We start from the raw sequence: 24927 nt of genomic DNA on the forward strand, positions 1-24927 counted from the left end.
ACGGCTTATAGAGCCATTTCTGACTGAGACCCCCCAATGACGTTCTATATGGAACCTCAGTGAGGAGTCAACAGAGCCTTTTTTAGCCACGACTCCAGGCAGCAAAGACCACCATCCACTGTGACTCACGTGTCTTTCAGTGCAGTGTCAAATTGAGCGACTTGCCGCTCGGTTTGCGTTGGTATTTGGTTTTCCACAAGGTAGGAGAAGGGTGCACCGTTCCCAGCGGCACTGCAATACCGGGTCGATGCGTGGAGTGAATGGAGCAAGCCCCTTTTTCAGCTCCTGATGCTAAAAATCCGTTTAATATGTTGTCCCCTTATAGAGGACATATCAGATATTAAACTGATAAGAACAGATACTACACTTGATCTTAGCCAAAAGGCCGAGAAGCGATGACCTCCAACTGTTTGCTGCCCGACCCTAGCTCCATGCACAGTTGTCACTTGTTGTGGTGCAGTACTTTTTATTTGGGCAAAACCATGGCTGCTGCTTAGCATCCCCGCCCAAGCCCTTCATGGTGAAGCAGCTAAATCTAGCTGAAGACAGCTTTTTTGTCTTTCACAAATGCACAAGGCTCAGCCAAACGGCAAAGCCTGCTAAAAATAGGTTTAACTCATTGGTGTCCCTCTCCACGGAAGTCTTTAGTAAAAGGCGAAAGACTTGTACGTTATGAAGAGAAACCAGAGTAAGTACAGCCCTATCTCGAGAGCAGTCCAAGACACTAGGTGTCCCAGTCAATGCGGTCACGGTAAGCCTCACTTGGCGTGCCACGTTCCAAATCCGAGGCCACACCCATTCCCCCACCCTGTCCCCCACTGTCACGGTGGCAATATTCCCTCTGGCCTGTTTTTTTTCTTCTGCCAATCAAAAGTGCAAGTCCAGCTGCATCTTTTTGAGGCTTTGTCTTGCTGCCGATTCGACGCTGCACTTTTCCCCCAGTTGTCACGGCTTATAGAGCCATTTCTGACTGAGACCCCCCAATGACGTTCTATATGGAACCTCAGTGAGGAGTCAACAGAGCCTTTTTTAGCCACGACTCCAGGCAGCAAAGACCACCATCCACTGTGACTCACGTGTCTTTCAGTGCAGTGTCAAATTGAGCGACTTGCCGCTCGGTTTGCGTTGGTATTTGGTTTTCCACAAGGTAGGAGAAGGGTGCACCGTTCCCAGCGGCACTGCAATACCGGGTCGATGCGTGGAGTGAATGGAGCAAGCACCTTTTTCAGCTCCTGATGCTAAAAATCCGTTTAATATGTTGTCCCCTTATAGAGGACATATCAGATATTAAACTGATAAGAACAGATACTACACTTGATCTTAGCCAAAAGGCCGAGAAGCGATGACCTCCAACTGTTTGCTGCCCGACCCCAGCTCCATGCACAGTTGTCACTTGTTGTGGTGCAGTACTTTTTATTTGGGCAAAACCATGGCTGCTGCTTAGCATCCCCGCCCAAGCCCTTCATGGTGAAGCAGCTAAATCTAGCTGAAGACAGCTTTTTTGTCTTTCACAAATGCACAAGGCTCAGCCAAACGGCAAAGCCTGCTAAAAATAGGTTTAACTCATTGGTGTCCCTCTCCACGGAAGTCTTTAGTAAAAGGCGAAAGACTTGTACGTTATGAAGAGAAACCAGAGTAAGTACAGCCCTATCTCGAGAGCAGTCCAAGACACTAGGTGTCCCAGTCAATGCGGTCACGGTAAGCCTCACTTGGCGTGCCACGTTCCAAATCCGAGGCCACACCCATTCCCCCACCCTGTCCCCCACTGTCACGGTGGCAATATTCCGTCTGACCTGTTTTTTTTTTTCTGCCAATCAAAAGTGCAAGTCTAGCTGCATCTTTTTGAGGCTTTGTCTTGCTGCCGATTCGACGCTGCACTTTTCCCCCAGTTGTCACGGCTTATAGAGCCATTTCTGACTGAGACCCCCCAATGACGTTCTATATGGAACCTCAGTGAGGAGTCAACAGAGCCTTTTTTAGCCACGACTCCAGGCAGCAAAGACCACCATCCACTGTGACTCACGTGTCTTTCAGTGCAGTGTCAAATTGAGCGACTTGCCGCTCGGTTTGCGTTGGTATTTGGTTTTCCACAAGGTAGGAGAAGGGTGCACCGTTCCCAGCGGCACTGCAATACCGGGTCGATGCGTGGAGTGAATGGAGCAAGCCCCTTTTTCAGCTCCTGATGCTAAAAATCCGTTTAATATGTTGTCCCCTTATAGAGGACATATCAGATATTAAACTGATAAGAACAGATACTACACTTGATCTTAGCCAAAAGGCCGAGAAGCGATGACCTCCAACTGTTTGCTGCCCGACCCTAGCTCCATGCACAGTTGTCACTTGTTGTGGTGCAGTACTTTTTATTTGGGCAAAACCATGGCTGCTGCTTAGCATCCCCGCCCAAGCCCTTCATGGTGAAGCAGCTAAATCTAGCTGAAGACAGCTTTTTTGTCTTTCACAAATGCACAAGGCTCAGCCAAACGGCAAAGCCTGCTAAAAATAGGTTTAACTCATTGGTGTCCCTCTCCACGGAAGTCTTTAGTAAAAGGCGAAAGACTTGTACGTTATGAAGAGAAACCAGAGTAAGTACAGCCCTATCTCGAGAGCAGTCCAAGACACTAGGTGTCCCAGTCAATGCGGTCACGGTAAGCCTCACTTGGCGTGCCACGTTCCAAATCCGAGGCCACACCCATTCCCCCACCCTGTCCCCCACTGTCACGGTGGCAATATTCCCTCTGGCCTGTTTTTTTTCTTCTGCCAATCAAAAGTGCAAGTCCAGCTGCATCTTTTTGAGGCTTTGTCTTGCTGCCGATTCGACGCTGCACTTTTCCCCCAGTTGTCACGGCTTATAGAGCCATTTCTGACTGAGACCCCCCAATGACGTTCTATATGGAACCTCAGTGAGGAGTCAACAGAGCCTTTTTTAGCCACGACTCCAGGCAGCAAAGACCACCATCCACTGTGACTCACGTGTCTTTCAGTGCAGTGTCAAATTGAGCGACTTGCCGCTCGGTTTGCGTTGGTATTTGGTTTTCCACAAGGTAGGAGAAGGGTGCACCGTTCCCAGCGGCACTGCAATACCGGGTCGATGCGTGGATTGAATGGAGCAAGCCCCTTTTTCAGCTCCTGATGCTAAAAATCCATTTAATATGTTGTCCCCTTATAGAGGACATATCAGATATTAAACTGATAAGAACAGATACTACACTTGATCTTAGCCAAAAGGCCGAGAAGCGATGACCTCCAACTGTTTGCTGCCCGACCCCAGCTCCATGCACAGTTGTCACTTGTTGTGGTGCAGTACTTTTTATTTGGGCAAAACCATGGCTGCTGCTTAGCATCCCCGCCCAAGCCCTTCATGGTGAAGCAGCTAAATCTAGCTGAAGACAGCTTTTTTGTCTTTCACAAATGCACAAGGCTCAGCCAAACGGCAAAGCCTGCTAAAAATAGGTTTAACTCATTGGTGTCCCTCTCCACGGAAGTCTTTAGTAAAAGGCGAAAGACTTGTACGTTATGAAGAGAAACCAGAGTAAGTACAGCCCTATCTCGAGAGCAGTCCAAGACACTAGGTGTCCCAGTCAATGCGGTCACGGTAAGCCTCACTTGGCGTGCCACGTTCCAAATCCGAGGCCACACCCATTCCCCCACCCTGTCCCACATTGTCACGGTGGCAATATTCCGTCTGGCCTGTTTTTTTTTTTCTGCCAATCAAAAGTGCAAGTCTAGCTGCATCTTTTTGAGGCTTTGTCTTGCTGCCGATTCGACGCTGCACTTTTCCCCCAGTTGTCACGGCTTATAGAGCCATTTCTGACTGAGACCCCCCAATGACGTTCTATATGGAACCTCAGTGAGGAGTCAACAGAGCCTTTTTTAGCCACGACTCCAGGCAGCAAAGACCACCATCCACTGTGACTCACGTGTCTTTCAGTGCAGTGTCAAATTGAGCGACTTGCCGCTCAGTTTGCGTTCGTATTTGGTTTTCCACAAGCTAGGAGAAGGGTGCACCGTTCCCAGCGGCACTGCAATACCGGGTCGATGCGTGGAGTGAATGGAGCAAGCACCTTTTTCAGCTCCTGATGCAAAAAATCCGTTTAATATGTTTTCCCCTTATAGAGGACATATCAGATATTAAACTGATAAGAACAGATACTACACTTGATCTTAGCCAAAAGGCCGAGAAGCGATGACCTCCAACTGTTTGCTGCCCGACCCCAGCTCCATGCACAGTTGTCACTTGTTGTGGTGCAGTACTTTTTATTTGGGCAAAACCATGGCTGCTGCTTAGCATCCCCGCCCAAGCCCTTCATGGTGAAGCAGCTAAATCTAGCTGAAGATAGCTTTTTTGTCTTTCACAAATGCACAAGGCTCAGCCAAACGGCAAAGCCTGCTAAAAATAGGTTTAACTCATTGGTGTCCCTCTCCACGGAAGTCTTTAGTAAAAGGCGAAAGACTTGTACGTTATGAAGAGAAACCAGAGTAAGTACAGCCCTATCTCGAGAGCAGTCCAAGACACTAGGTGTCCCAGTCAATGCGGTCACGGTAAGCCTCACTTGGCGTGCCACGTTCCAAATCCGAGGCCACACCCATTCCCCCACTGTCACGGTGGCAATATTCCGTCTGGCCTGTTTTTTTTTTTCTGCCAATCAAAAGTGCAAGTCTAGCTGCATCTTTTTGAGGCTTTGTCTTGCTGCCGATTCGACGCTGCACTTTTCCCCCAGTTGTCACGGCTTATAGAGCCATTTCTGACTGAGACCCCCCAATGACGTTCTATATGGAACCTCAGTGAGGAGTCAACAGAGCCTTTTTTAGCCACGACTCCAGGCAGCAAAGACCACCATCCACTGTGACTCACGTGTCTTTCAGTGCAGTGTCAAATTGAGCGACTTGCCGCTCGGTTTGCGTTGGTATTTGGTTTTCCACAAGGTAGGAGAAGGGTGCACCGTTCCCAGCGGCACTGCAATACCGGGTCGATGCGTGGAGTGAATGGAGCAAGCCCCTTTTTCAGCTCCTGATGCTAAAAATCCGTTTAATATGTTGTCCCCTTATAGAGGACATATCAGATATTAAACTGATAAGAACAGATACTACACTTGATCTTAGCCAAAAGGCCGAGAAGCGATGACCTCCAACTGTTTGCTGCCCGACCCCAGCTCCATGCACAGTTGTCACTTGTTGTGGTGCAGTACTTTTTATTTGGGCAAAACCATGGCTGCTGCTTAGCATCCCCGCCCAAGCCCTTCATGGTGAAGCAGCTAAATCTAGCTGAAGACAGCTTTTTTGTCTTTCACAAATGCACAAGGCTCAGCCAAACGGCAAAGCCTGCTAAAAATAGGTTTAACTCATTGGTGTCCCTCTCCACGGAAGTCTTTAGTAAAAGGCGAAAGACTTGTACGTTATGAAGAGAAACCAGAGTAAGTACAGCCCTATCTCGAGAGCAGTCCAAGACACTAGGTGTCCCAGTCAATGCGGTCACGGTAAGCCTCACTTGGCGTGCCACGTTCCAAATCCGAGGCCACACCCATTCCCCCACCCTGTCCCACATTGTCACGGTGGCAATATTCCGTCTGGCCTGTTTGTTTTTTTCTGCCAATCAAAAGTGCAAGTCTAGCTACATCTTTTTGAGGCTTTGTCTTGCTGCCGATTCGACGCTGCACTTTTCCCCCAGTTGTCACAGCTTATAGAGCCATTTCTGACTGAGACCCCCCAATGACGTTCTATATGGAACCTCAGTGAGGAGTCAACAGAGCCTTTTTTAGCCACGACTCCAGGCAGCAAAGACCACCATCCACTGTGACTCACGTGTCTTTCAGTGCAGTGTCAAATTGAGCGACTTGCCGCTCAGTTTGCGTTCGTATTTGGTTTTCCACAAGCTAGGAGAAGGGTGCACCGTTCCCAGCGGCACTGCAATACCGGGTCGATGCGTGGAGTGAATGGAGCAAGCACCTTTTTCAGCTCCTGATGCAAAAAATCCGTTTAATATGTTGTCCCCTTATAGAGGACATATCAGATATTAAACTGATAAGAACAGATACTACACTTGATCTTAGCCAAAAGGCCGAGAAGCGATGACCTCCAACTGTTTGCTGCCCGACCCCAGCTCCATGCACAGTTGTCACTTGTTGTGGTGCAGTACTTTTTATTTGGGCAAAACCATGGCTGCTGCTTAGCATCCCCGCCCAAGCCCTTCATGGTGAAGCAGCTAAATCTAGCTGAAGACAGCTTTTTTGTCTTTCACAAATGCACAAGGCTCAGCCAAACGGCAAAGCCTGCTAAAAATAGGTTTAACTCATTGGTGTCCCTCTCCACGGAAGTCTTTAGTAAAAGGCGAAAGACTTGTACGTTATGAAGAGAAACCAGAGTAAGTACAGCCCTATCTCGAGAGCAGTCCAAGACACTAGGTGTCCCAGTCAATGCGGTCACGGTAAGCCTCACTTGGCGTGCCACGTTCCAAATCCGAGGCCACACCCATTCCCCCACTGTCACGGTGGCAATATTCCGTCTGGCCTGTTTTTTTTTTTCTGCCAATCAAAAGTGCAAGTCTAGCTGCATCTTTTTGAGGCTTTGTCTTGCTGCCGATTCGACGCTGCACTTTTCCCCCAGTTGTCACGGCTTATAGAGCCATTTCTGACTGAGACCCCCCAATGACGTTCTATATGGAACCTCAGTGAGGAGTCAACAGAGCCTTTTTTAGCCACGACTCCAGGCAGCAAAGACCACCATCCACTGTGACTCACGTGTCTTTCAGTGCAGTGTCAAATTGAGCGACTTGCCGCTCGGTTTGCGTTGGTATTTGGTTTTCCACAAGGTAGGAGAAGGGTGCACCGTTCCCAGCGGCACTGCAATACCGGGTCGATGCGTGGAGTGAATGGAGCAAGCCCCTTTTTCAGCTCCTGATGCTAAAAATCCGTTTAATATGTTGTCCCCTTATAGAGGACATATCAGATATTAAACTGATAAGAACAGATACTACACTTGATCTTAGCCAAAAGGCCGAGAAGCGATGACCTCCAACTGTTTGCTGCCCGACCCCAGCTCCATGCACAGTTGTCACTTGTTGTGGTGCAGTACTTTTTATTTGGGCAAAACCATGGCTGCTGCTTAGCATCCCCGCCCAAGCCCTTCATGGTGAAGCAGCTAAATCTAGCTGAAGACAGCTTTTTTGTCTTTCACAAATGCACAAGGCTCAGCCAAACGGCAAAGCCTGCTAAAAATAGGTTTAACTCATTGGTGTCCCTCTCCACGGAAGTCTTTAGTAAAAGGCGAAAGACTTGTACGTTATGAAGAGAAACCAGAGTAAGTACAGCCCTATCTCGAGAGCAGTCCAAGACACTAGGTGTCCCAGTCAATGCGGTCACGGTAAGCCTCACTTGGCGTGCCACGTTCCAAATCCGAGGCCACACCCATTCCCCCACCCTGTCCCACATTGTCACGGTGGCAATATTCCGTCTGGCCTGTTTGTTTTTTTCTGCCAATCAAAAGTGCAAGTCTAGCTACATCTTTTTGAGGCTTTGTCTTGCTGCCGATTCGACGCTGCACTTTTCCCCCAGTTGTCACAGCTTATAGAGCCATTTCTGACTGAGACCCCCCAATGACGTTCTATATGGAACCTCAGTGAGGAGTCAACAGAGCCTTTTTTAGCCACGACTCCAGGCAGCAAAGACCACCATCCACTGTGACTCACGTGTCTTTCAGTGCAGTGTCAAATTGAGCGACTTGCCGCTCAGTTTGCGTTCGTATTTGGTTTTCCACAAGCTAGGAGAAGGGTGCACCGTTCCCAGCGGCACTGCAATACCGGGTCGATGCGTGGAGTGAATGGAGCAAGCACCTTTTTCAGCTCCTGATGCAAAAAATCCGTTTAATATGTTGTCCCCTTATAGAGGACATATCAGATATTAAACTGATAAGAACAGATACTACACTTGATCTTAGCCAAAAGGCCGAGAAGCGATGACCTCCAACTGTTTGCTGCCCGACCCCAGCTCCATGCACAGTTGTCACTTGTTGTGGTGCAGTACTTTTTATTTGGGCAAAACCATGGCTGCTGCTTAGCATCCCCGCCCAAGCCCTTCATGGTGAAGCAGCTAAATCTAGCTGAAGACAGCTTTTTTGTCTTTCACAAATGCACAAGGCTCAGCCAAACGGCAAAGCCTGCTAAAAATAGGTTTAACTCATTGGTGTCCCTCTCCACGGAAGTCTTTAGTAAAAGGCGAAAGACTTGTACGTTATGAAGAGAAACCAGAGTAAGTACAGCCCTATCTCGAGAGCAGTCCAAGACACTAGGTGTCCCAGTCAATGGTCACGGTAAGCCTCACTTGGCGTGCCACGTTCCAAATCCGAGGCCACACCCATTCCCCCACCCTGTCCCACATTGTCACGGTGGCAATATTCCGTCTGGCCTGTTTGTTTTTTTCTGCCAATCAAAAGTGCAAGTCTAGCTGCATCTTTTTGAGGCTTTGTCTTGCTGCCGATTCGACGCTGCACTTTTCCCCCAGTTGTCACGGCTTATAGAGCCATTTCTGACTGAGACCCCCCAATGACGTTCTATATGGAACCTCAGTGAGGAGTCAACAGAGCCTTTTTTAGCCACGACTCCAGGCAGCAAAGACCACCATCCACTGTGACTCACGTGTCTTTCAGTGCAGTGTCAAATTGAGCGACTTGCCGCTCGGTTTGCGTTGGTATTTGGTTTTCCACAAGGTAGGAGAAGGGTGCACCGTTCCCAGCGGCACTGCAATACCGGGTCGATGCGTGGAGTGAATGGAGCAAGCCCCTTTTTCAGCTCCTGATGCTAAAAATCCGTTTAATATGTTGTCCCCTTATAGAGGACATATCAGATATTAAACTGATAAGAACAGATACTACACTTGATCTTAGCCAAAAGGCCGAGAAGCGATGACCTCCAACTGTTTGCTGCCCGACCCCAGCTCCATGCACAGTTGTCACTTGTTGTGGTGCAGTACTTTTTATTTGGGCAAAACCATGGCTGCTGCTTAGCATCCCCGCCCAAGCCCTTCATGGTGAAGCAGCTAAATCTAGCTGAAGACAGCTTTTTTGTCTTTCACAAATGCACAAGGCTCAGCCAAACGGCAAAGCCTGCTAAAAATAGGTTTAACTCATTGGTGTCCCTCTCCACGGAAGTCTTTAGTAAAAGGCGAAAGACTTGTACGTTATGAAGAGAAACCAGAGTAAGTACAGCCCTATCTCGAGAGCAGTCCAAGACACTAGGTGTCCCAGTCAATGCGGTCACGGTAAGCCTCACTTGGCGTGCCACGTTCCAAATCCGAGGCCACACCCATTCCCCCACCCTGTCCCACATTGTCACGGTGGCAATATTCCGTCTGGCCTGTTTGTTTTTTTCTGCCAATCAAAAGTGCAAGACTAGCTACATCTTTTTGAGGCTTTGTCTTGCTGCCGATTCGACGCTGCACTTTTCCCCCAGTTGTCACAGCTTATAGAGCCATTTCTGACTGAGACCCCCCAATGACGTTCTATATGGAACCTCAGTGAGGAGTCAACAGAGCCTTTTTTAGCCACGACTCCAGGCAGCAAAGACCACCATCCACTGTGACTCACGTGTCTTTCAGTGCAGTGTCAAATTGAGCGACTTGCCGCTCAGTTTGCGTTCGTATTTGGTTTTCCACAAGCTAGGAGAAGGGTGCACCGTTCCCAGCGGCACTGCAATACCGGGTCGATGCGTGGAGTGAATGGAGCAAGCACCTTTTTCAGCTCCTGATGCAAAAAATCCGTTTAATATGTTGTCCCCTTATAGAGGACATATCAGATATTAAACTGATAAGAACAGATACTACACTTGATCTTAGCCAAAAGGCCGAGAAGCGATGACCTCCAACTGTTTGCTGCCCGACCCCAGCTCCATGCACAGTTGTCACTTGTTGTGGTGCAGTACTTTTTATTTGGGCAAAACCATGGCTGCTGCTTAGCATCCCCGCCCAAGCCCTTCATGGTGAAGCAGCTAAATCTAGCTGAAGACAGCTTTTTTGTCTTTCACAAATGCACAAGGCTCAGCCAAACGGCAAAGCCTGCTAAAAATAGGTTTAACTCATTGGTGTCCCTCTCCACGGAAGTCTTTAGTAAAAGGCGAGAGACTTGTACGTTATGAAGAGAAACCAGAGTAAGTACAGCCCTATCTCGAGAGCAGTCCAAGACACTTGGTGTCCCAGTCAATGCGGTCACGGTAAGCCTCACTTGGCGTGCCACGTTCCAAATCCGAGGCCACACCCATTCCCCCACCCTGTCCCCCACTGTCACGGTGGCAATATTCCGTCTGGCCTGTTTTTTTTTTTCTGCCAATCAAAAGTGCAAGTCTAGCTGCATCTTTTTGAGGCTTTGTCTTGCTGCCGATTCGACGCTGCACTTTTCCCCCAGTTGTCACGGCTTATAGAGCCATTTCTGACTGAGACCCCCCAATGACGTTCTATATGGAACCTCAGTGAGGAGTCAACAGAGCCTTTTTTAGCCACGACTCCAGGCAGCAAAGACCACCATCCACTGTGACTCACGTGTCTTTCAGTGCAGTGTCAAATTGAGCGACTTGCCGCTCGGTTTGCGTTGGTATTTGGTTTTCCACAAGGTAGGAGAAGGGTGCACCGTTCCCAGCGGCACTGCAATACCGGGTCGATGCGTGGAGTGAATGGAGCAAGCCCCTTTTTCAGCTCCTGATGCTAAAAATCCGTTTAATATGTTGTCCCCTTATAGAGGACATATCAGATATTAAACTGATAAGAACAGATACTACACTTGATCTTAGCCAAAAGGCCGAGAAGCGATGACCTCCAACTGTTTGCTGCCCGACCCCAGCTCCATGCACAGTTGTCACTTGTTGTGGTGCAGTACTTTTTATTTGGGCAAAACCATGGCTGCTGCTTAGCATCCCCGCCCAAGCCCTTCATGGTGAAGCAGCTAAATCTAGCTGAAGACAGCTTTTTTGTCTTTCACAAATGCACAAGGCTCAGCCAAACGGCAAAGCCTGCTAAAAATAGGTTTAACTCATTGGTGTCCCTCTCCACGGAAGTCTTTAGTAAAAGGCGAAAGACTTGTACGTTATGAAGAGAAACCAGAGTAAGTACAGCCCTATCTCGAGAGCAGTCCAAGACACTAGGTGTCCCAGTCAATGCGGTCACGGTAAGCCTCACTTGGCGTGCCACGTTCCAAATCCGAGGCCACACCCATTCCCCCACCCTGTCCCACATTGTCACGGTGGCAATATTCCGTCTGGCCTGTTTGTTTTTTTCTGCCAATCAAAAGTGCAAGTCTAGCTACATCTTTTTGAGGCTTTGTCTTGCTGCCGATTCGACGCTGCACTTTTCCCCCAGTTGTCACAGCTTATAGAGCCATTTCTGACTGAGACCCCCCAATGACGTTCTATATGGAACCTCAGTGAGGAGTCAACAGAGCCTTTTTTAGCCACGACTCCAGGCAGCAAAGACCACCATCCACTGTGACTCACGTGTCTTTCAGTGCAGTGTCAAATTGAGCGACTTGCCGCTCAGTTTGCGTTCGTATTTGGTTTTCCACAAGCTAGGAGAAGGGTGCACCGTTCCCAGCGGCACTGCAATACCGGGTCGATGCGTGGAGTGAATGGAGCAAGCACCTTTTTCAGCTCCTGATGCAAAAAATCCGTTTAATATGTTGTCCCCTTATAGAGGACATATCAGATATTAAACTGATAAGAACAGATACTACACTTGATCTTAGCCAAAAGGCCGAGAAGCGATGACCTCCAACTGTTTGCTGCCCGACCCCAGCTCCATGCACAGTTGTCACTTGTTGTGGTGCAGTACTTTTTATTTGGGCAAAACCATGGCTGCTGCTTAGCATCCTCGCCCAAGCCCTTCATGGTGAAGCAGCTAAATCTAGCTGAAGACAGCTTTTTTGTCTTTCACAAATGCACAACGCTCAGCCAAACGGCAAAGCCTGCTAAAAATAGGTTTAACTCATTGGTGTCCCTCTCCACGGAAGTCTTTAGTAAAAGGCGAAAGACTTGTACGTTATGAAGAGAAACCAGAGTAAGTACAGCCCTATCTCGAGAGCAGTCCAAGACACTAGGTGTCCCAGTCAATGCGGTCACGGTAAGCCTCACTTGGCGTGCCACGTTCCAAATCCGAGGCCACACCCATTCCCCCACCCTGTCCCCCACTGTCACGGTGGCAATATTCCGTCTGACCTGTTTTTTTTTTTCTGCCAATCAAAAGTGCAAGTCTAGCTGCATCTTTTTGAGGCTTTGTCTTGCTGCCGATTCGACGCTGCACTTTTCCCCCAGTTGTCACGGCTTATAGAGCCATTTCTGACTGAGACCCCCCAATGACGTTCTATATGGAACCTCAGTGAGGAGTCAACAGAGCCTTTTTTAGCCACGACTCCAGGCAGCAAAGACCACCATCCACTGTGACTCACGTGTCTTTCAGTGCAGTGTCAAATTGAGCGACTTGCCGCTCGGTTTGCGTTGGTATTTGGTTTTCCACAAGGTAGGAGAAGGGTGCACCGTTCCCAGCGGCACTGCAATACCGGGTCGATGCGTGGAGTGAATGGAGCAAGCCCCTTTTTCAGCTCCTGATGCTAAAAATCCGTTTAATATGTTGTCCCCTTATAGAGGACATATCAGATATTAAACTGATAAGAACAGATACTACACTTGATCTTAGCCAAAAGGCCGAGAAGCAATGACCTCCAACTGTTTGCTGCCCGACCCTAGCTCCATGCACAGTTGTCACTTGTTGTGGTGCAGTACTTTTTATTTGGGCAAAACCATGGCTGCTGCTTAGCATCCCCGCCCAAGCCCTTCATGGTGAAGCAGCTAAATCTAGCTGAAGACAGCTTTTTTGTCTTTCACAAATGCACAAGGCTCAGCCAAACGGCAAAGCCTGCTAAAAATAGGTTTAACTCATTGGTGTCCCTCTCCACGGAAGTCTTTAGTAAAAGGCGAAAGACTTGTACGTTATGAAGAGAAACCAGAGTAAGTACAGCCCTATCTCGAGAGCAGTCCAAGACACTAGGTGTCCCAGTCAATGCGGTCACGGTAAGCCTCACTTGGCGTGCCACGTTCCAAATCCGAGGCCACACCCATTCCCCCACCCTGTCCCCCACTGTCACGGTGGCAATATTCCCTCTGGCCTGTTTTTTTTCTTCTGCCAATCAAAAGTGCAAGTCCAGCTGCATCTTTTTGAGGCTTTGTCTTGCTGCCGATTCGACGCTGCACTTTTCCCCCAGTTGTCACGGCTTATAGAGCCATTTCTGACTGAGACCCCCCAATGACGTTCTATATGGAACCTCAGTGAGGAGTCAACAGAGCCTTTTTTAGCCACGACTCCAGGCAGCAAAGACCACCATCCACTGTGACTCACGTGTCTTTCAGTGCAGTGTCAAATTGAGCGACTTGCCGCTCGGTTTGCGTTGGTATTTGGTTTTCCACAAGGTAGGAGAAGGATGCACCGTTCCCAGCGGCACTGCAATACCGGGTCGATGCGTGGATTGAATGGAGCAAGCCCCTTTTTCAGCTCCTGATGCTAAAAATCCATTTAATATGTTGTCCCCTTATAGAGGACATATCAGATATTAAACTGATAAGAACAGATACTACACTTGATCTTAGCCAAAAGGCCGAGAAGCGATGACCTCCAACTGTTTGCTGCCCGACCCCAGCTCCATGCACAGTTGTCACTTGTTGTGGTGCAGTACTTTTTATTTGGGCAAAACCATGGCTGCTGCTTAGCATCCCCGCCCAAGCCCTTCATGGTGAAGCAGCTAAATCTAGCTGAAGACAGCTTTTTTGTCTTTCACAAATGCACAAGGCTCAGCCAAACGGCAAAGCCTGCTAAAAATAGGTTTAACTCATTGGTGTCCCTCTCCACGGAAGTCTTTAGTAAAAGGCGAAAGACTTGTACGTTATGAAGAGAAACCAGAGTAAGTACAGCCCTAGCTCGAGAGCAGTCCAAGACACTAGGTGTCCCAGTCAATGCGGTCACGGTAAGCCTCACTTGGCGTGCCACGTTCCAAATCCGAGGCCACACCCATTCCCCCACCCTGTCCGCCACTGTCACGGTGGCAATATTCCCTCTGGCCTGTTTTTTTTCTTCTGCCAATCAAAAGTGCAAGTCTAGCTACATCTTTTTGAGGCTTTGTCTTGCTGCCGATTCGACGCTGCACTTTTCCCCCAGTTGTCACAGCTTATAGAGCCATTTCTGACTGAGACCCCCCAATGACGTTCTATATGGAACCTCAGTGAGGAGTCAACAGAGCCTTTTTTAGCCACGACTCCAGGCAGCAAAGACCACCATCCACTGTGACTCACGTGTCTTTCAGTGCAGTGTCAAATTGAGCGACTTGCCGCTCAGTTTGCGTTCGTATTTGGTTTTCCACAAGGTAGGAGAAGGGTGCACCGTTCCCAGCGGCACTGCAATACCGGGTCGATGCGTGGAGTGAATGGAGCAAGCACCTTTTTCAGCTCCTGATGCTAAAAATCCGTTTAATATGTTGTCCCCTTATAGAGGACATATCAGATATTAAACTGATAAGAACAGATACTACACTTGATCTTAGCCAAAAGGCCGAGAAGCGATGACCTCCAACTGTTTGCTGCCCGACCCCAGCTCCATGCACAGTTGTCACTTGTTGTGGTGCAGTACTTTTTATTTGGGCAAAACCATGGCTGCTGCTTAGCATCCCCGCCCAAGCCCTTCATGGTGAAGCAGCTAAATCTAGCTGAAGACAGCTTTTTTGTCTTTCACAAATGCACAAGGCTCAGCCAAACGGCAAAGCCTGCTAAAAATAGGTTTAACTCATTGGTGTCCCTCTCCACGGAAGTCTTTAGTAAAAGGCGAAAGACTTGTACGTTATGAAGAGAAACCAGAGTAAGTACAGCCCTATCTCGAGAGCAGTCCAAGACACTAGGTGTCCCAGTCAATGCGGTCACGGTAAGCCTCACTTGGCGTGCCACGTTCCAAATCCGAGGCCACACCCATTCCCCCACCCTGTCCCCCACTGTCACGGTGGCAATATTCCGTCTGACCTGTTTTTTTTTTTCTGCCAATCAAAAGTGCAAGTCTAGCTGCATCTTTTTGAGGCTTTGTCTTGCTGCCGATTCGACGCTGCACTTTTCCCCCAGTTGTCACGGCTTATAGAGCCATTTCTGACTGAGACCCCCCAATGACGTTCTATATGGAACCTCAGTGAGGAGTCAACAGAGCCTTTTTTAGCCACGACTCCAGGCAGCAAAGACCACCATCCACTGTGACTCACGTGTCTTTCAGTGCAGTGTCAAATTGAGCGACTTGCCGCTCGGTTTGCGTTGGTATTTGGTTTTCCACAAGGTAGGAGAAGGGTGCACCGTTCCCAGCGGCACTGCAATACCGGGTCGATGCGTGGAGTGAATGGAGCAAGCCCCTTTTTCAGCTCCTGATGCTAAAAATCCGTTTAATATGTTGTCCCCTTATAGAGGACATATCAGATATTAAACTGATAAGAACAGATACTACACTTGATCTTAGCCAAAAGGCCGAGAAGCGATGACCTCCAACTGTTTGCTGCCCGACCCTAGCTCCATGCACAGTTGTCACTTGTTGTGGTGCAGTACTTTTTATTTGGGCAAAACCATGGCTGCTGCTTAGCATCCCCGCCCAAGCCCTTCATGGTGAAGCAGCTAAATCTAGCTGAAGACAGCTTTTTTGTCTTTCACAAATGCACAAGGCTCAGCCAAACGGCAAAGCCTGCTAAAAATAGGTTTAACTCATTGGTGTCCCTCTCCACGGAAGTCTTTAGTAAAAGGCGAAAGACTTGTACGTTATGAAGAGAAACCAGAGTAAGTACAGCCCTATCTCGAGAGCAGTCCAAGACACTAGGTGTCCCAGTCAATGCGGTCACGGTAAGCCTCACTTGGCGTGCCACGTTCCAAATCCGAGGCCACACCCATTCCCCCACCCTGTCCCCCACTGTCACGGTGGCAATATTCCCTCTGGCCTGTTTTTTTTCTTCTGCCAATCAAAAGTGCAAGTCCAGCTGCATCTTTTTGAGGCTTTGTCTTGCTGCCGATTCGACGCTGCACTTTTCCCCCAGTTGTCACGGCTTATAGAGCCATTTCTGACTGAGACCCCCCAATGACGTTCTATATGGAACCTCAGTGAGGAGTCAACAGAGCCTTTTTTAGCCACGACTCCAGGCAGCAAAGACCACCATCCACTGTGACTCACGTGTCTTTCAGTGCAGTGTCAAATTGAGCGACTTGCCGCTCAGTTTGCGTTCGTATTTGGTTTTCCACAAGGTAGGAGAAGGGTGCACCGTTCCCAGCGGCACTGCAATACCGGGTCGATGCGTGGAGTGAATGGAGCAAGCACCTTTTTCAGCTCCTGATGCTAAAAATCCGTTTAATATGTTGTCCCCTTATAGAGGACATATCAGATATTAAACTGATAAGAACAGATACTACACTTGATCTTAGCCAAAAGGCCGAGAAGCGATGACCTCCAACTGTTTGCTGCCCGACCCCAGCTCCATGCACAGTTGTCACTTGTTGTGGTGCAGTACTTTTTATTTGGGCAAAACCATGGCTGCTGCTTAGCATCCCCGCCCAAGCCCTTCATGGTGAAGCAGCTAAATCTAGCTGAAGACAGCTTTTTTGTCTTTCACAAATGCACAAGGCTCAGCCAAATGGCAAAGCCTGCTAAAAATAGGTTTAACTCATTGGTGTCCCTCTCCACGGAAGTCTTTAGTAAAAGGCGAAAGACTTGTACGTTATGAAGAGAAACCAGAGTAAGTACAGCCCTATCTCGAGAGCAGTCCAAGACACTAGGTGTCCCAGTCAATGCGGTCACGGTAAGCCTCACTTGGCGTGCCACGTTCCAAATCCGAGGCCACACCCATTCCCCCACCCTGTCCCCCACTGTCACGGTGGCAATATTCCGTCTGGCCTGTTTTTTTTTTTCTGCCAATCAAAAGTGCAAGTCTAGCTGCATCTTTTTGAGGCTTTGTCTTGCTGCCGATTCGACGCTGCACTTTTCCCCCAGTTGTCACGGCTTATAGAGCCATTTCTGACTGAGACCCCCCAATGACGTTCTATATGGAACCTCAGTGAGGAGTCAACAGAGCCTTTTTTAGCCACGACTCCAGGCAGCAAAGACCACCATCCACTGTGACTCACGTGTCTTTCAGTGCAGTGTCAAATTGAGCGACTTGCCGCTCGGTTTGCGTTGGTATTTGGTTTTCCACAAGGTAGGAGAAGGGTGCACCGTTCCCAGCGGCACTGCAATACCGGGTCGATGCGTGGAGTGAATGGAGCAAGCCCCTTTTTCAGCTCCTGATGCTAAAAATCCGTTTAATATGTTGTCCCCTTATAGAGGACATATCAGATATTAAACTGATAAGAACAGATACTACACTTGATCTTAGCCAAAAGGCCGAGAAGCGATGACCTCCAACTGTTTGCTGCCCGACCCCAGCTCCATGCACAGTTGTCACTTGTTGTGGTGCAGTACTTTTTATTTGGGCAAAACCATGGCTGCTGCTTAGCATCCCCGCCCAAGCCCTTCATGGTGAAGCAGCTAAATCTAGCTGAAGACAGCTTTTTTGTCTTTCACAAATGCACAAGGCTCAGCCAAACGGCAAAGCCTGCTAAAAATAGGTTTAACTCATTGGTGTCCCTCTCCACGGAAGTCTTTAGTAAAAGGCGAAAGACTTGTACGTTATGAAGAGAAACCAGAGTAAGTACAGCCCTATCTCGAGAGCAGTCCAAGACACTAGGTGTCCCAGTCAATGCGGTCACGGTAAGCCTCACTTGGCGTGCCACGTTCCAAATCCGAGGCCACACCCATTCCCCCACCCTGTCCCCCACTGTCACGGTGGCAATATTCCGTCTGACCTGTTTTTTTTTTTCTGCCAATCAAAAGTGCAAGTCTAGCTGCATCTTTTTGAGGCTTTGTCTTGCTGCCGATTCGACGCTGCACTTTTCCCCCAGTTGTCACGGCTTATAGAGCCATTTCTGACTGAGACCCCCCAATGACGTTCTATATGGAACCTCAGTGAGGAGTCAACAGAGCCTTTTTTAGCCACGACTCCAGGCAGCAAAGACCACCATCCACTGTGACTCACGTGTCTTTCAGTGCAGTGTCAAATTGAGCGACTTGCCGCTCGGTTTGCGTTGGTATTTGGTTTTCCACAAGGTAGGAGAAGGGTGCACCGTTCCCAGCGGCACTGCAATACCGGGTCGATGCGTGGAGTGAATGGAGCAAGCCCCTTTTTCAGCTCCTGATGCTAAAAATCCGTTTAATATGTTGTCCCCTTATAGAGGACATATCAGATATTAAACTGATAAGAACAGATACTACACTTGATCTTAGCCAAAAGGCCGAGAAGCGATGACCTCCAACTGTTTGCTGCCCGACCCTAGCTCCATGCACAGTTGTCACTTGTTGTGGTGCAGTACTTTTTATTTGGGCAAAACCATGGCTGCTGCTTAGCATCCCCGCCCAAGCCCTTCATGGTGAAGCAGCTAAATCTAGCTGAAGACAGCTTTTTTGTCTTTCACAAATGCACAAGGCTCAGCCAAACGGCAAAGCCTGCTAAAAATAGGTTTAACTCATTGGTGTCCCTCTCCACGGAAGTCTTTAGTAAAAGGCGAAAGACTTGTACGTTATGAAGAGAAACCAGAGTAAGTACAGCCCTATCTCGAGAGCAGTCCAAGACACTAGGTGTCCCAGTCAATGCGGTCACGGTAAGCCTCACTTGGCGTGCCACGTTCCAAATCCGAGGCCACACCCATTCCCCCACCCTGTCCCCCACTGTCACGGTGGCAATATTCCCTCTGGCCTGTTTTTTTTCTTCTGCCAATCAAAAGTGCAAGTCCAGCTGCATCTTTTTGAGGCTTTGTCTTGCTGCCGATTCGACGCTGCACTTTTCCCCCAGTTGTCACGGCTTATAGAGCCATTTCTGACTGAGACCCCCCAATGACGTTCTATATGGAACCTCAGTGAGGAGTCAACAGAGCCTTTTTTAGCCACGACTCCAGGCAGCAAAGACCACCATCCACTGTGACTCACGTGTCTTTCAGTGCAGTGTCAAATTGAGCGACTTGCCGCTCAGTTTGCGTTCGTATTTGGTTTTCCACAAGGTAGGAGAAGGGTGCACCGTTCCCAGCGGCACTGCAATACCGGGTCGATGCGTGGAGTGAATGGAGCAAGCACCTTTTTCAGCTCCTGATGCTAAAAATCCGTTTAATATGTTGTCCCCTTATAGAGGACATATCAGATATTAAACTGATAAGAACAGATACTACACTTGATCTTAGCCAAAAGGCCGAGAAGCGATGACCTCCAACTGTTTGCTGCCCGACCCCAGCTCCATGCACAGTTGTCACTTGTTGTGGTGCAGTACTTTTTATTTGGGCAAAACCATGGCTGCTGCTTAGCATCCCCGCCCAAGCCCTTCATGGTGAAGCAGCTAAATCTAGCTGAAGACAGCTTTTTTGTCTTTCACAAATGCACAAGGCTCAGCCAAATGGCAAAGCCTGCTAAAAATAGGTTTAACTCATTGGTGTCCCTCTCCACGGAAGTCTTTAGTAAAAGGCGAAAGACTTGTACGTTATGAAGAGAAACCAGAGTAAGTACAGCCCTATCTCGAGAGCAGTCCAAGACACTAGGTGTCCCAGTCAATGCGGTCACGGTAAGCCTCACTTGGCGTGCCACGTTCCAAATCCGAGGCCACACCCATTCCCCCACCCTGTCCCCCACTGTCACGGTGGCAATATTCCGTCTGGCCTGTTTTTTTTTTTCTGCCAATCAAAAGTGCAAGTCTAGCTGCATCTTTTTGAGGCTTTGTCTTGCTGCCGATTCGACGCTGCACTTTTCCCCCAGTTGTCACGGCTTATAGAGCCATTTCTGACTGAGACCCCCCAATGACGTTCTATATGGAACCTCAGTGAGGAGTCAACAGAGCCTTTTTTAGCCACGACTCCAGGCAGCAAAGACCACCATCCACTGTGACTCACGTGTCTTTCAGTGCAGTGTCAAATTGAGCGACTTGCCGCTCGGTTTGCGTTGGTATTTGGTTTTCCACAAGGTAGGAGAAGGGTGCACCGTTCCCAGCGGCACTGCAATACCGGGTCGATGCGTGGAGTGAATGGAGCAAGCCCCTTTTTCAGCTCCTGATGCTAAAAATCCGTTTAATATGTTGTCCCCTTATAGAGGACATATCAGATATTAAACTGATAAGAACAGATACTACACTTGATCTTAGCCAAAAGGCCGAGAAGCGATGACCTCCAACTGTTTGCTGCCCGACCCCAGCTCCATGCACAGTTGTCACTTGTTGTGGTGCAGTACTTTTTATTTGGGCAAAACCATGGCTGCTGCTTAGCATCCCCGCCCAAGCCCTTCATGGTGAAGCAGCTAAATCTAGCTGAAGACAGCTTTTTTGTCTTTCACAAATGCACAAGGCTCAGCCAAACGGCAAAGCCTGCTAAAAATAGGTTTAACTCATTGGTGTCCCTCTCCACGGAAGTCTTTAGTAAAAGGCGAAAGACTTGTACGTTATGAAGAGAAACCAGAGTAAGTACAGCCCTATCTCGAGAGCAGTCCAAGACACTAGGTGTCCCAGTCAATGCGGTCACGGTAAGCCTCACTTGGCGTGCCACGTTCCAAATCCGAGGCCACACCCATTCCCCCACCCTGTCCCCCACTGTCACGGTGGCAATATTCCCTCTGGCTTTTTTTTTCTTCTGCCAATCAAAAGTGCAAGTCCAGCTGCATCTTTTTGAGGCTTTGTCTTGCTGCCGATTCGACGCTGCACTTTTCCCCCAGTTGTCACGGCTTATAGAGCCATTTCTGACTGAGACCCCCCAATGACGTTCTATATGGAACCTCAGTGAGGAGTCAACAGAGCCTTTTTTAGCCACGACTCCAGGCAGCAAAGACCACCATCCACTGTGACTCACGTGTCTTTCAGTGCAGTGTCAAATTGAGCGACTTGCCGCTCAGTTTGCGTTGGTATTTGGTTTTCCACAAGGTAGGAGAAGGGTGCACCGTTCCCAGCGGCACTGCAATACCGGGTCGATGCGTGGAGTGAATGGAGCAAGCCCCTTTTTCAGCTCCTGATGCTAAAAATCCGTTTAATATGTTGTCCCCTTATAGAGGACATATCAGATATTAAACTGATAAGAACAGATTTTTTTTTTTTTGAAAATATTTATTGACACCTTATTTCAAACACATTTCATAAAAAACGTCACATACATACAAGTAACACTTTTAAAATACAACAATTCAGACAATAAATAATGCAATCTGTAAAAACATCTTGGCCAATGAAAGCAATTCAATTAGGAGGCATTACAGATAAAATTGTCATCAGTTAAAGTGTACATTAAAGGTTTCATCTTGTGTATGTCCATGTGTGTTAAGTGTCCATATTAAAGGTCTTTAAAATGGAGAGCAGTTGTTAAAATGCTCTCTTCCATCGCTGTGCAGGAGAGGAGTGAGTCCCTACCAAGGGTGACTCATTTCGCTCCCCCAAACAGATTGGTTCTCTCGGGATCCTGTGGTGGTGCTCAGAGGAGATCCCCACCCTGTTGCTCCTTCCCACCTGCCTCACCCGGAGAGTCAGGCCGCTGCTGCCGTGACCTTTTATTGTGTGGCTCCGGCTCCTTCATCCGAATGGGCACAGAGGCGATTCTTCTTTGTGGCTCTGATCTTGGCATGCCGCGTGCAGCTTCGACCGCCCGGACCGTCGCCACTGCCATTTGGATCACAGCCACGGGGGGGGATCTGCGTGTGCTTCCTTGCTAGCAAGTTTCTGGAGGTCCACATGGCGTCTTTGATTGCGGCTAGGGTGAGCCACTGTTTGACAAAGTCAGATGCTGGTAGTTGCTTCTGTGGGCTCACCCCATACAGCACCAGCTGTGCTGTGAGGACCTCCCTTGCTGGCAAGTACGGGAATTTTAAGGAGCCGGCCATTGCCCACTGGTCCACGGCAGCGCTGCACTCCCAGAGCAGATGCCTCACCGACTCAGGCGCGCCACAACCTGGTCGGGGGCAAGTTGAGTGCGCCGACATGCCCCGGGAGTGCATCACGGACCTGACTGGGAGGATCTCGTGAGCCACCATCCATGACAGGTCCCGGAGTCTGTTTGGGAGAGCAGAATGGTTTACGTTGCGCCAAACTGTTTAGGGCTCGCCGAATGCGAGCCCGCGCACTGGACTCACTGGTTCCCTCTCCTGCACAACAGAAATCAGAGAGCGGTGGTTAGTTAAAATCTGCAACTCCTCGTGCTCAAGGTTAAAATGTCTTAAAAATGTCTGAATAAAATCATAGGCTGGGGGTAGGCTAAAAGACACGGGTACTCTAAGATCAGTGGGTAAAATCTTTAATCTCCTGAGGTAGGACCCCATCCAGAACTGTGTCATTGCTGCAGTCTTTGGGTTTCTGGATGGGGTTGTAGCAGCTTTGATGTGAATGGCCGTGTATCTGCTCCCTAAAAACAAATGAAGGTCCGGCACTCCTTTTCCTCCTTTCTCTTTCGACTTCTTCATCACGCTTCTCCTCAGACGTTCCCACTTGGACCCCCACAGGAAATAAAAATAATTAGCCTTTTCCATGTAAATGCAGCTCTTCAGTCACTTTATGGGTAAAAAGTGACAAAAGGGTTTGAGCTTCATTTCCCTGTTGGACTCTGGGTGTTGGCCTTGGACGCAGCTTTAGATCGGCTTCTGAGTCCTTAGGGGTTGATTGCAGAGCTATTGTTAAAAAAGAGACCTCATTTGGGGAATTGTGGGGGAAGACTCTGGCCTCCTCCACAGAGGAACTGTCTGAGGAGTGCCCAGCTCTTCCCCTCTTCCCTGACACAGCGGGAGAGTCAGGAGTCAATTCTGATGAAGGCCTCTTGGACTGCTGGGCATTGGGGAGGGGGGCATCATTGCTATCACTTTGTGACTTGTCTGTCTCATGTTCTGAACTAGCTCCGCCCTCTACCTGCATTGCCTCTTTTTTCCCACTACTCTCCATTGGTGGGGCACTTGCAGGCTCCTCCCCTTTTCCCTCCTCACCTGATCCCTGTTCTCCAATCACAGGATTTGGAGGGAGATTTGAATTTCCCAGCCCAGCCTCTTCGAATAGCTCTCTAAATGGTTGTTCCTGTCCACCATTTTGTTCCTTCTCATTCTTTTTATTTGCTTTTAGTTTGTTGGCAAAGGACTTTGGGCAATCTCTGAAGAGGTGATTTGTTTCTCCACAAAGGTTGCACTTTCTGCCATTGGTACACTGCTCAAAAGTATGACCAATTTCTCTGCACTTTCCGCACATTATCTGCTGACACGCTTCTGCCAGGTGCCCATGCTCACCACACTTGCGGCAGAGCTTTGGCTGGCCCTGGTAGTGGATGTAGCCCCTGTTGTTTCCCAGAACTACCATGGATGGCAGATGTTTCAGGCCTTGGAAGCCCTGGGGGTCCTGCCATTGTTGAATGGGGACCCTCCAAGCGCAATTCCAAATGCCATCCTCATCTCTCACCTTGGTAGCCTGGCCTTTAACAGTGCAATATCTACCCAGCCACAAACAAATGTCATCTGCATTCACTGTTTCATTGAACATTTTGACAATGACCATTTTAGAGGCATTGTCAGTCAGTTTCTCAACAGCAAAAACGGAAAACTGGGGTTTAACATTTTCGAAACGTGTCCAGAATTCCCTCAGTGCACTTGCAGTACAAAAGCTTACATCAAAACCTTTGTTAAGCGGAAGTGTCACAATACAATTTATTTCGTCAGGCCTAAAATTTAAAACTTTTTGAATAAGCTTCCTGGAGAAGTCGAGTCTCGACATCTCCAGGAGCCTTCCATCCTTTTCTTTAAATAAAAGGCGGACGCTGTGGTGCCTCCTGATGCCGGCATGGTTGGCCGACATGGTGGAGGCACCACACGTTTGAGGTTAAAAACTTCTGAAAAAACACTAAAAAATATCTAAAAACAAGACTAAAGGGACAACAGATAAAAAACCACTAAAACCAACAATAATAACTAAAGGAGCACTTACCTTCTCCTGTTTGGATCGGTGGAGATGTTGGTCCAACAGGGGCAGGTAAGGGGAAACCTCTGGTCCAATGTTATCCTGTGTGAATAATTGCAACTAAAACAGAGTTGAAATAAATTACACAGAAAGTGAAAATATCCTCTAAAATGATGAAAAAACAATACCACAAAAAGGGCAAAAGCTTTCCACCAACAGGAAGCGATCGCAGTCTTAGCCAAAAGGCCGAGAAGCGATGACCTCCAACTGTTTGCTGCCCGACCCCAGCTCCATGCACAGTTGTCACTTGTTGTGGTGCAGTACTTTTTATTTGGGCAAAACCATGGCTGCTGCTTAGCATCCCCGCCCAAGCCCTTCATGGTGAAGCAGCTAAATCTAGCTGAAGACAGCTTTTTTGTCTTTCACAAATGCACAAGGCTCAGCCAAACGGCAAAGCCTGCTAAAAATAGGTTTAACTCATTGGTGTCCCTCTCCACAGAAGTCTTTAGTAAAAGGCGAAAGACTTGTACGTTATGAAGAGAAACCAGAGTAAGTACAGCCCTATCTCGAGAGCAGTCCAAGACACTAGGTGTCCCAGTCAATGCGGTCACGGTAAGCCTCACTTGGCGTGCCACGTTCCAAATCCGAGGCCACACCCATTCCCCCACCCAGACCCACATTGTCACGGTGGCAATATTCCCTCTGGCCTGTTTTTTTTCTTCTGCCAATCAAAAGTGCAAGTCTAGCTGCATCTTTTTGAGGCTTTGTCTTGCTGCCGATTCGACGCTGCACTTTTCCCCCAGTTGTCACGGCTTATAGAGCCATTTCTGACTGAGACCCCCCAATGACGTTCTATATGGAACCTCAGTGAGGAGTCAACAGAGCCTTTTTTAGCCACGACTCCAGGCAGCAAAGACCACCATCCAC

The 24927-nt window shown here is 48.6% G+C and overlaps 1 long non-coding RNA gene, 45 other non-coding genes and 1 pseudogene across 46 annotated transcripts; all 47 read right to left on the bottom strand.

Moving 5' to 3' along the window:
- Positions 1 to 206: 206 nt before the first annotated feature.
- On the bottom strand, positions 207 to 397 carry LOC141779397 (U2 spliceosomal RNA). The gene has a single exon (XR_012596280.1). It is a non-coding gene; the product is annotated as a U2 spliceosomal RNA (small nuclear RNA).
- Positions 398 to 575: 178 nt separating this feature from the next.
- LOC141780064 (U5 spliceosomal RNA) lies at positions 576 to 692 on the bottom strand. The gene has a single exon (XR_012596529.1). It is a non-coding gene; the product is annotated as a U5 spliceosomal RNA (small nuclear RNA).
- A 461-nt stretch (positions 693 to 1153) lies between these two features.
- Positions 1154 to 1344, bottom strand: LOC141779616 (U2 spliceosomal RNA). The gene has a single exon (XR_012596367.1). It is a non-coding gene; the product is annotated as a U2 spliceosomal RNA (small nuclear RNA).
- A 178-nt stretch (positions 1345 to 1522) lies between these two features.
- LOC141780068 (U5 spliceosomal RNA) lies at positions 1523 to 1639 on the bottom strand. The gene has a single exon (XR_012596531.1). It is a non-coding gene; the product is annotated as a U5 spliceosomal RNA (small nuclear RNA).
- Positions 1640 to 2100: 461 nt separating this feature from the next.
- LOC141779410 (U2 spliceosomal RNA) lies at positions 2101 to 2291 on the bottom strand. Its single transcript, XR_012596286.1, has one exon. It is a non-coding gene; the product is annotated as a U2 spliceosomal RNA (small nuclear RNA).
- Positions 2292 to 2469: 178 nt separating this feature from the next.
- On the bottom strand, positions 2470 to 2586 carry LOC141780072 (U5 spliceosomal RNA). Its single transcript, XR_012596534.1, has one exon. It is a non-coding gene; the product is annotated as a U5 spliceosomal RNA (small nuclear RNA).
- A 461-nt stretch (positions 2587 to 3047) lies between these two features.
- LOC141779651 (U2 spliceosomal RNA) lies at positions 3048 to 3238 on the bottom strand. Its single transcript, XR_012596380.1, has one exon. It is a non-coding gene; the product is annotated as a U2 spliceosomal RNA (small nuclear RNA).
- Positions 3239 to 3416: 178 nt separating this feature from the next.
- LOC141780079 (U5 spliceosomal RNA) lies at positions 3417 to 3533 on the bottom strand. The gene has a single exon (XR_012596537.1). It is a non-coding gene; the product is annotated as a U5 spliceosomal RNA (small nuclear RNA).
- A 461-nt stretch (positions 3534 to 3994) lies between these two features.
- Positions 3995 to 4185, bottom strand: LOC141779676 (U2 spliceosomal RNA). The gene has a single exon (XR_012596388.1). It is a non-coding gene; the product is annotated as a U2 spliceosomal RNA (small nuclear RNA).
- A 178-nt stretch (positions 4186 to 4363) lies between these two features.
- On the bottom strand, positions 4364 to 4480 carry LOC141780083 (U5 spliceosomal RNA). Its single transcript, XR_012596539.1, has one exon. It is a non-coding gene; the product is annotated as a U5 spliceosomal RNA (small nuclear RNA).
- A 449-nt stretch (positions 4481 to 4929) lies between these two features.
- Positions 4930 to 5120, bottom strand: LOC141779417 (U2 spliceosomal RNA). The gene has a single exon (XR_012596287.1). It is a non-coding gene; the product is annotated as a U2 spliceosomal RNA (small nuclear RNA).
- A 178-nt stretch (positions 5121 to 5298) lies between these two features.
- LOC141780088 (U5 spliceosomal RNA) lies at positions 5299 to 5415 on the bottom strand. The gene has a single exon (XR_012596542.1). It is a non-coding gene; the product is annotated as a U5 spliceosomal RNA (small nuclear RNA).
- A 461-nt stretch (positions 5416 to 5876) lies between these two features.
- LOC141779532 (U2 spliceosomal RNA) lies at positions 5877 to 6067 on the bottom strand. The gene has a single exon (XR_012596342.1). It is a non-coding gene; the product is annotated as a U2 spliceosomal RNA (small nuclear RNA).
- A 178-nt stretch (positions 6068 to 6245) lies between these two features.
- LOC141780093 (U5 spliceosomal RNA) lies at positions 6246 to 6362 on the bottom strand. Its single transcript, XR_012596544.1, has one exon. It is a non-coding gene; the product is annotated as a U5 spliceosomal RNA (small nuclear RNA).
- A 449-nt stretch (positions 6363 to 6811) lies between these two features.
- Positions 6812 to 7002, bottom strand: LOC141779420 (U2 spliceosomal RNA). The gene has a single exon (XR_012596288.1). It is a non-coding gene; the product is annotated as a U2 spliceosomal RNA (small nuclear RNA).
- Positions 7003 to 7180: 178 nt separating this feature from the next.
- LOC141780100 (U5 spliceosomal RNA) lies at positions 7181 to 7297 on the bottom strand. The gene has a single exon (XR_012596547.1). It is a non-coding gene; the product is annotated as a U5 spliceosomal RNA (small nuclear RNA).
- A 461-nt stretch (positions 7298 to 7758) lies between these two features.
- On the bottom strand, positions 7759 to 7949 carry LOC141779542 (U2 spliceosomal RNA). The gene has a single exon (XR_012596344.1). It is a non-coding gene; the product is annotated as a U2 spliceosomal RNA (small nuclear RNA).
- Positions 7950 to 8127: 178 nt separating this feature from the next.
- On the bottom strand, positions 8128 to 8244 carry LOC141780107 (U5 spliceosomal RNA). Its single transcript, XR_012596551.1, has one exon. It is a non-coding gene; the product is annotated as a U5 spliceosomal RNA (small nuclear RNA).
- A 459-nt stretch (positions 8245 to 8703) lies between these two features.
- Positions 8704 to 8894, bottom strand: LOC141779425 (U2 spliceosomal RNA). The gene has a single exon (XR_012596289.1). It is a non-coding gene; the product is annotated as a U2 spliceosomal RNA (small nuclear RNA).
- A 178-nt stretch (positions 8895 to 9072) lies between these two features.
- LOC141780112 (U5 spliceosomal RNA) lies at positions 9073 to 9189 on the bottom strand. The gene has a single exon (XR_012596552.1). It is a non-coding gene; the product is annotated as a U5 spliceosomal RNA (small nuclear RNA).
- Positions 9190 to 9650: 461 nt separating this feature from the next.
- On the bottom strand, positions 9651 to 9841 carry LOC141779549 (U2 spliceosomal RNA). Its single transcript, XR_012596347.1, has one exon. It is a non-coding gene; the product is annotated as a U2 spliceosomal RNA (small nuclear RNA).
- Positions 9842 to 10019: 178 nt separating this feature from the next.
- On the bottom strand, positions 10020 to 10136 carry LOC141780449 (U5 spliceosomal RNA). Its single transcript, XR_012596658.1, has one exon. It is a non-coding gene; the product is annotated as a U5 spliceosomal RNA (small nuclear RNA).
- Positions 10137 to 10597: 461 nt separating this feature from the next.
- On the bottom strand, positions 10598 to 10788 carry LOC141779427 (U2 spliceosomal RNA). The gene has a single exon (XR_012596290.1). It is a non-coding gene; the product is annotated as a U2 spliceosomal RNA (small nuclear RNA).
- Positions 10789 to 10966: 178 nt separating this feature from the next.
- Positions 10967 to 11083, bottom strand: LOC141780124 (U5 spliceosomal RNA). The gene has a single exon (XR_012596559.1). It is a non-coding gene; the product is annotated as a U5 spliceosomal RNA (small nuclear RNA).
- Positions 11084 to 11544: 461 nt separating this feature from the next.
- On the bottom strand, positions 11545 to 11735 carry LOC141779556 (U2 spliceosomal RNA). Its single transcript, XR_012596348.1, has one exon. It is a non-coding gene; the product is annotated as a U2 spliceosomal RNA (small nuclear RNA).
- A 178-nt stretch (positions 11736 to 11913) lies between these two features.
- LOC141779742 (U5 spliceosomal RNA) lies at positions 11914 to 12030 on the bottom strand. Its single transcript, XR_012596416.1, has one exon. It is a non-coding gene; the product is annotated as a U5 spliceosomal RNA (small nuclear RNA).
- A 461-nt stretch (positions 12031 to 12491) lies between these two features.
- On the bottom strand, positions 12492 to 12682 carry LOC141779468 (U2 spliceosomal RNA). Its single transcript, XR_012596316.1, has one exon. It is a non-coding gene; the product is annotated as a U2 spliceosomal RNA (small nuclear RNA).
- A 178-nt stretch (positions 12683 to 12860) lies between these two features.
- LOC141780129 (U5 spliceosomal RNA) lies at positions 12861 to 12977 on the bottom strand. The gene has a single exon (XR_012596561.1). It is a non-coding gene; the product is annotated as a U5 spliceosomal RNA (small nuclear RNA).
- A 461-nt stretch (positions 12978 to 13438) lies between these two features.
- Positions 13439 to 13629, bottom strand: LOC141779654 (U2 spliceosomal RNA). Its single transcript, XR_012596382.1, has one exon. It is a non-coding gene; the product is annotated as a U2 spliceosomal RNA (small nuclear RNA).
- A 178-nt stretch (positions 13630 to 13807) lies between these two features.
- On the bottom strand, positions 13808 to 13924 carry LOC141780137 (U5 spliceosomal RNA). The gene has a single exon (XR_012596563.1). It is a non-coding gene; the product is annotated as a U5 spliceosomal RNA (small nuclear RNA).
- A 461-nt stretch (positions 13925 to 14385) lies between these two features.
- On the bottom strand, positions 14386 to 14576 carry LOC141779623 (U2 spliceosomal RNA). Its single transcript, XR_012596369.1, has one exon. It is a non-coding gene; the product is annotated as a U2 spliceosomal RNA (small nuclear RNA).
- A 178-nt stretch (positions 14577 to 14754) lies between these two features.
- Positions 14755 to 14871, bottom strand: LOC141780140 (U5 spliceosomal RNA). Its single transcript, XR_012596564.1, has one exon. It is a non-coding gene; the product is annotated as a U5 spliceosomal RNA (small nuclear RNA).
- A 461-nt stretch (positions 14872 to 15332) lies between these two features.
- On the bottom strand, positions 15333 to 15523 carry LOC141779431 (U2 spliceosomal RNA). Its single transcript, XR_012596293.1, has one exon. It is a non-coding gene; the product is annotated as a U2 spliceosomal RNA (small nuclear RNA).
- Positions 15524 to 15701: 178 nt separating this feature from the next.
- On the bottom strand, positions 15702 to 15818 carry LOC141780142 (U5 spliceosomal RNA). Its single transcript, XR_012596567.1, has one exon. It is a non-coding gene; the product is annotated as a U5 spliceosomal RNA (small nuclear RNA).
- Positions 15819 to 16279: 461 nt separating this feature from the next.
- On the bottom strand, positions 16280 to 16470 carry LOC141779627 (U2 spliceosomal RNA). The gene has a single exon (XR_012596371.1). It is a non-coding gene; the product is annotated as a U2 spliceosomal RNA (small nuclear RNA).
- Positions 16471 to 16648: 178 nt separating this feature from the next.
- On the bottom strand, positions 16649 to 16765 carry LOC141779732 (U5 spliceosomal RNA). Its single transcript, XR_012596412.1, has one exon. It is a non-coding gene; the product is annotated as a U5 spliceosomal RNA (small nuclear RNA).
- A 461-nt stretch (positions 16766 to 17226) lies between these two features.
- Positions 17227 to 17417, bottom strand: LOC141779437 (U2 spliceosomal RNA). Its single transcript, XR_012596296.1, has one exon. It is a non-coding gene; the product is annotated as a U2 spliceosomal RNA (small nuclear RNA).
- Positions 17418 to 17595: 178 nt separating this feature from the next.
- On the bottom strand, positions 17596 to 17712 carry LOC141780153 (U5 spliceosomal RNA). The gene has a single exon (XR_012596571.1). It is a non-coding gene; the product is annotated as a U5 spliceosomal RNA (small nuclear RNA).
- Positions 17713 to 18173: 461 nt separating this feature from the next.
- LOC141779442 (U2 spliceosomal RNA) lies at positions 18174 to 18364 on the bottom strand. Its single transcript, XR_012596299.1, has one exon. It is a non-coding gene; the product is annotated as a U2 spliceosomal RNA (small nuclear RNA).
- A 178-nt stretch (positions 18365 to 18542) lies between these two features.
- LOC141780158 (U5 spliceosomal RNA) lies at positions 18543 to 18659 on the bottom strand. The gene has a single exon (XR_012596573.1). It is a non-coding gene; the product is annotated as a U5 spliceosomal RNA (small nuclear RNA).
- A 461-nt stretch (positions 18660 to 19120) lies between these two features.
- On the bottom strand, positions 19121 to 19311 carry LOC141779633 (U2 spliceosomal RNA). The gene has a single exon (XR_012596372.1). It is a non-coding gene; the product is annotated as a U2 spliceosomal RNA (small nuclear RNA).
- Positions 19312 to 19489: 178 nt separating this feature from the next.
- Positions 19490 to 19606, bottom strand: LOC141779737 (U5 spliceosomal RNA). Its single transcript, XR_012596414.1, has one exon. It is a non-coding gene; the product is annotated as a U5 spliceosomal RNA (small nuclear RNA).
- Positions 19607 to 20067: 461 nt separating this feature from the next.
- LOC141779446 (U2 spliceosomal RNA) lies at positions 20068 to 20258 on the bottom strand. The gene has a single exon (XR_012596301.1). It is a non-coding gene; the product is annotated as a U2 spliceosomal RNA (small nuclear RNA).
- A 178-nt stretch (positions 20259 to 20436) lies between these two features.
- On the bottom strand, positions 20437 to 20553 carry LOC141780162 (U5 spliceosomal RNA). The gene has a single exon (XR_012596574.1). It is a non-coding gene; the product is annotated as a U5 spliceosomal RNA (small nuclear RNA).
- Positions 20554 to 21012: 459 nt separating this feature from the next.
- On the bottom strand, positions 21013 to 21190 carry LOC141779684 (U2 spliceosomal RNA; annotated as a pseudogene).
- Positions 21191 to 23155: 1965 nt separating this feature from the next.
- Positions 23156 to 24366, bottom strand: LOC141775765 (uncharacterized). Its single transcript, XR_012595678.1, has 2 exons — positions 24189 to 24366; positions 23156 to 24102 (listed from the first exon to the last, which is right to left on the bottom strand). It is a non-coding gene; the product is annotated as an uncharacterized LOC141775765 (long non-coding RNA).
- Positions 24367 to 24436: 70 nt separating this feature from the next.
- LOC141780419 (U5 spliceosomal RNA) lies at positions 24437 to 24553 on the bottom strand. The gene has a single exon (XR_012596650.1). It is a non-coding gene; the product is annotated as a U5 spliceosomal RNA (small nuclear RNA).
- Positions 24554 to 24927: the final 374 nt, after the last annotated feature.

This window comes from Sebastes fasciatus, chromosome 1 (assembly GCF_043250625.1).
Source record: "Sebastes fasciatus isolate fSebFas1 chromosome 1, fSebFas1.pri, whole genome shotgun sequence".
Lineage (NCBI taxonomy): Eukaryota > Metazoa > Chordata > Actinopteri > Perciformes > Sebastidae > Sebastes > Sebastes fasciatus.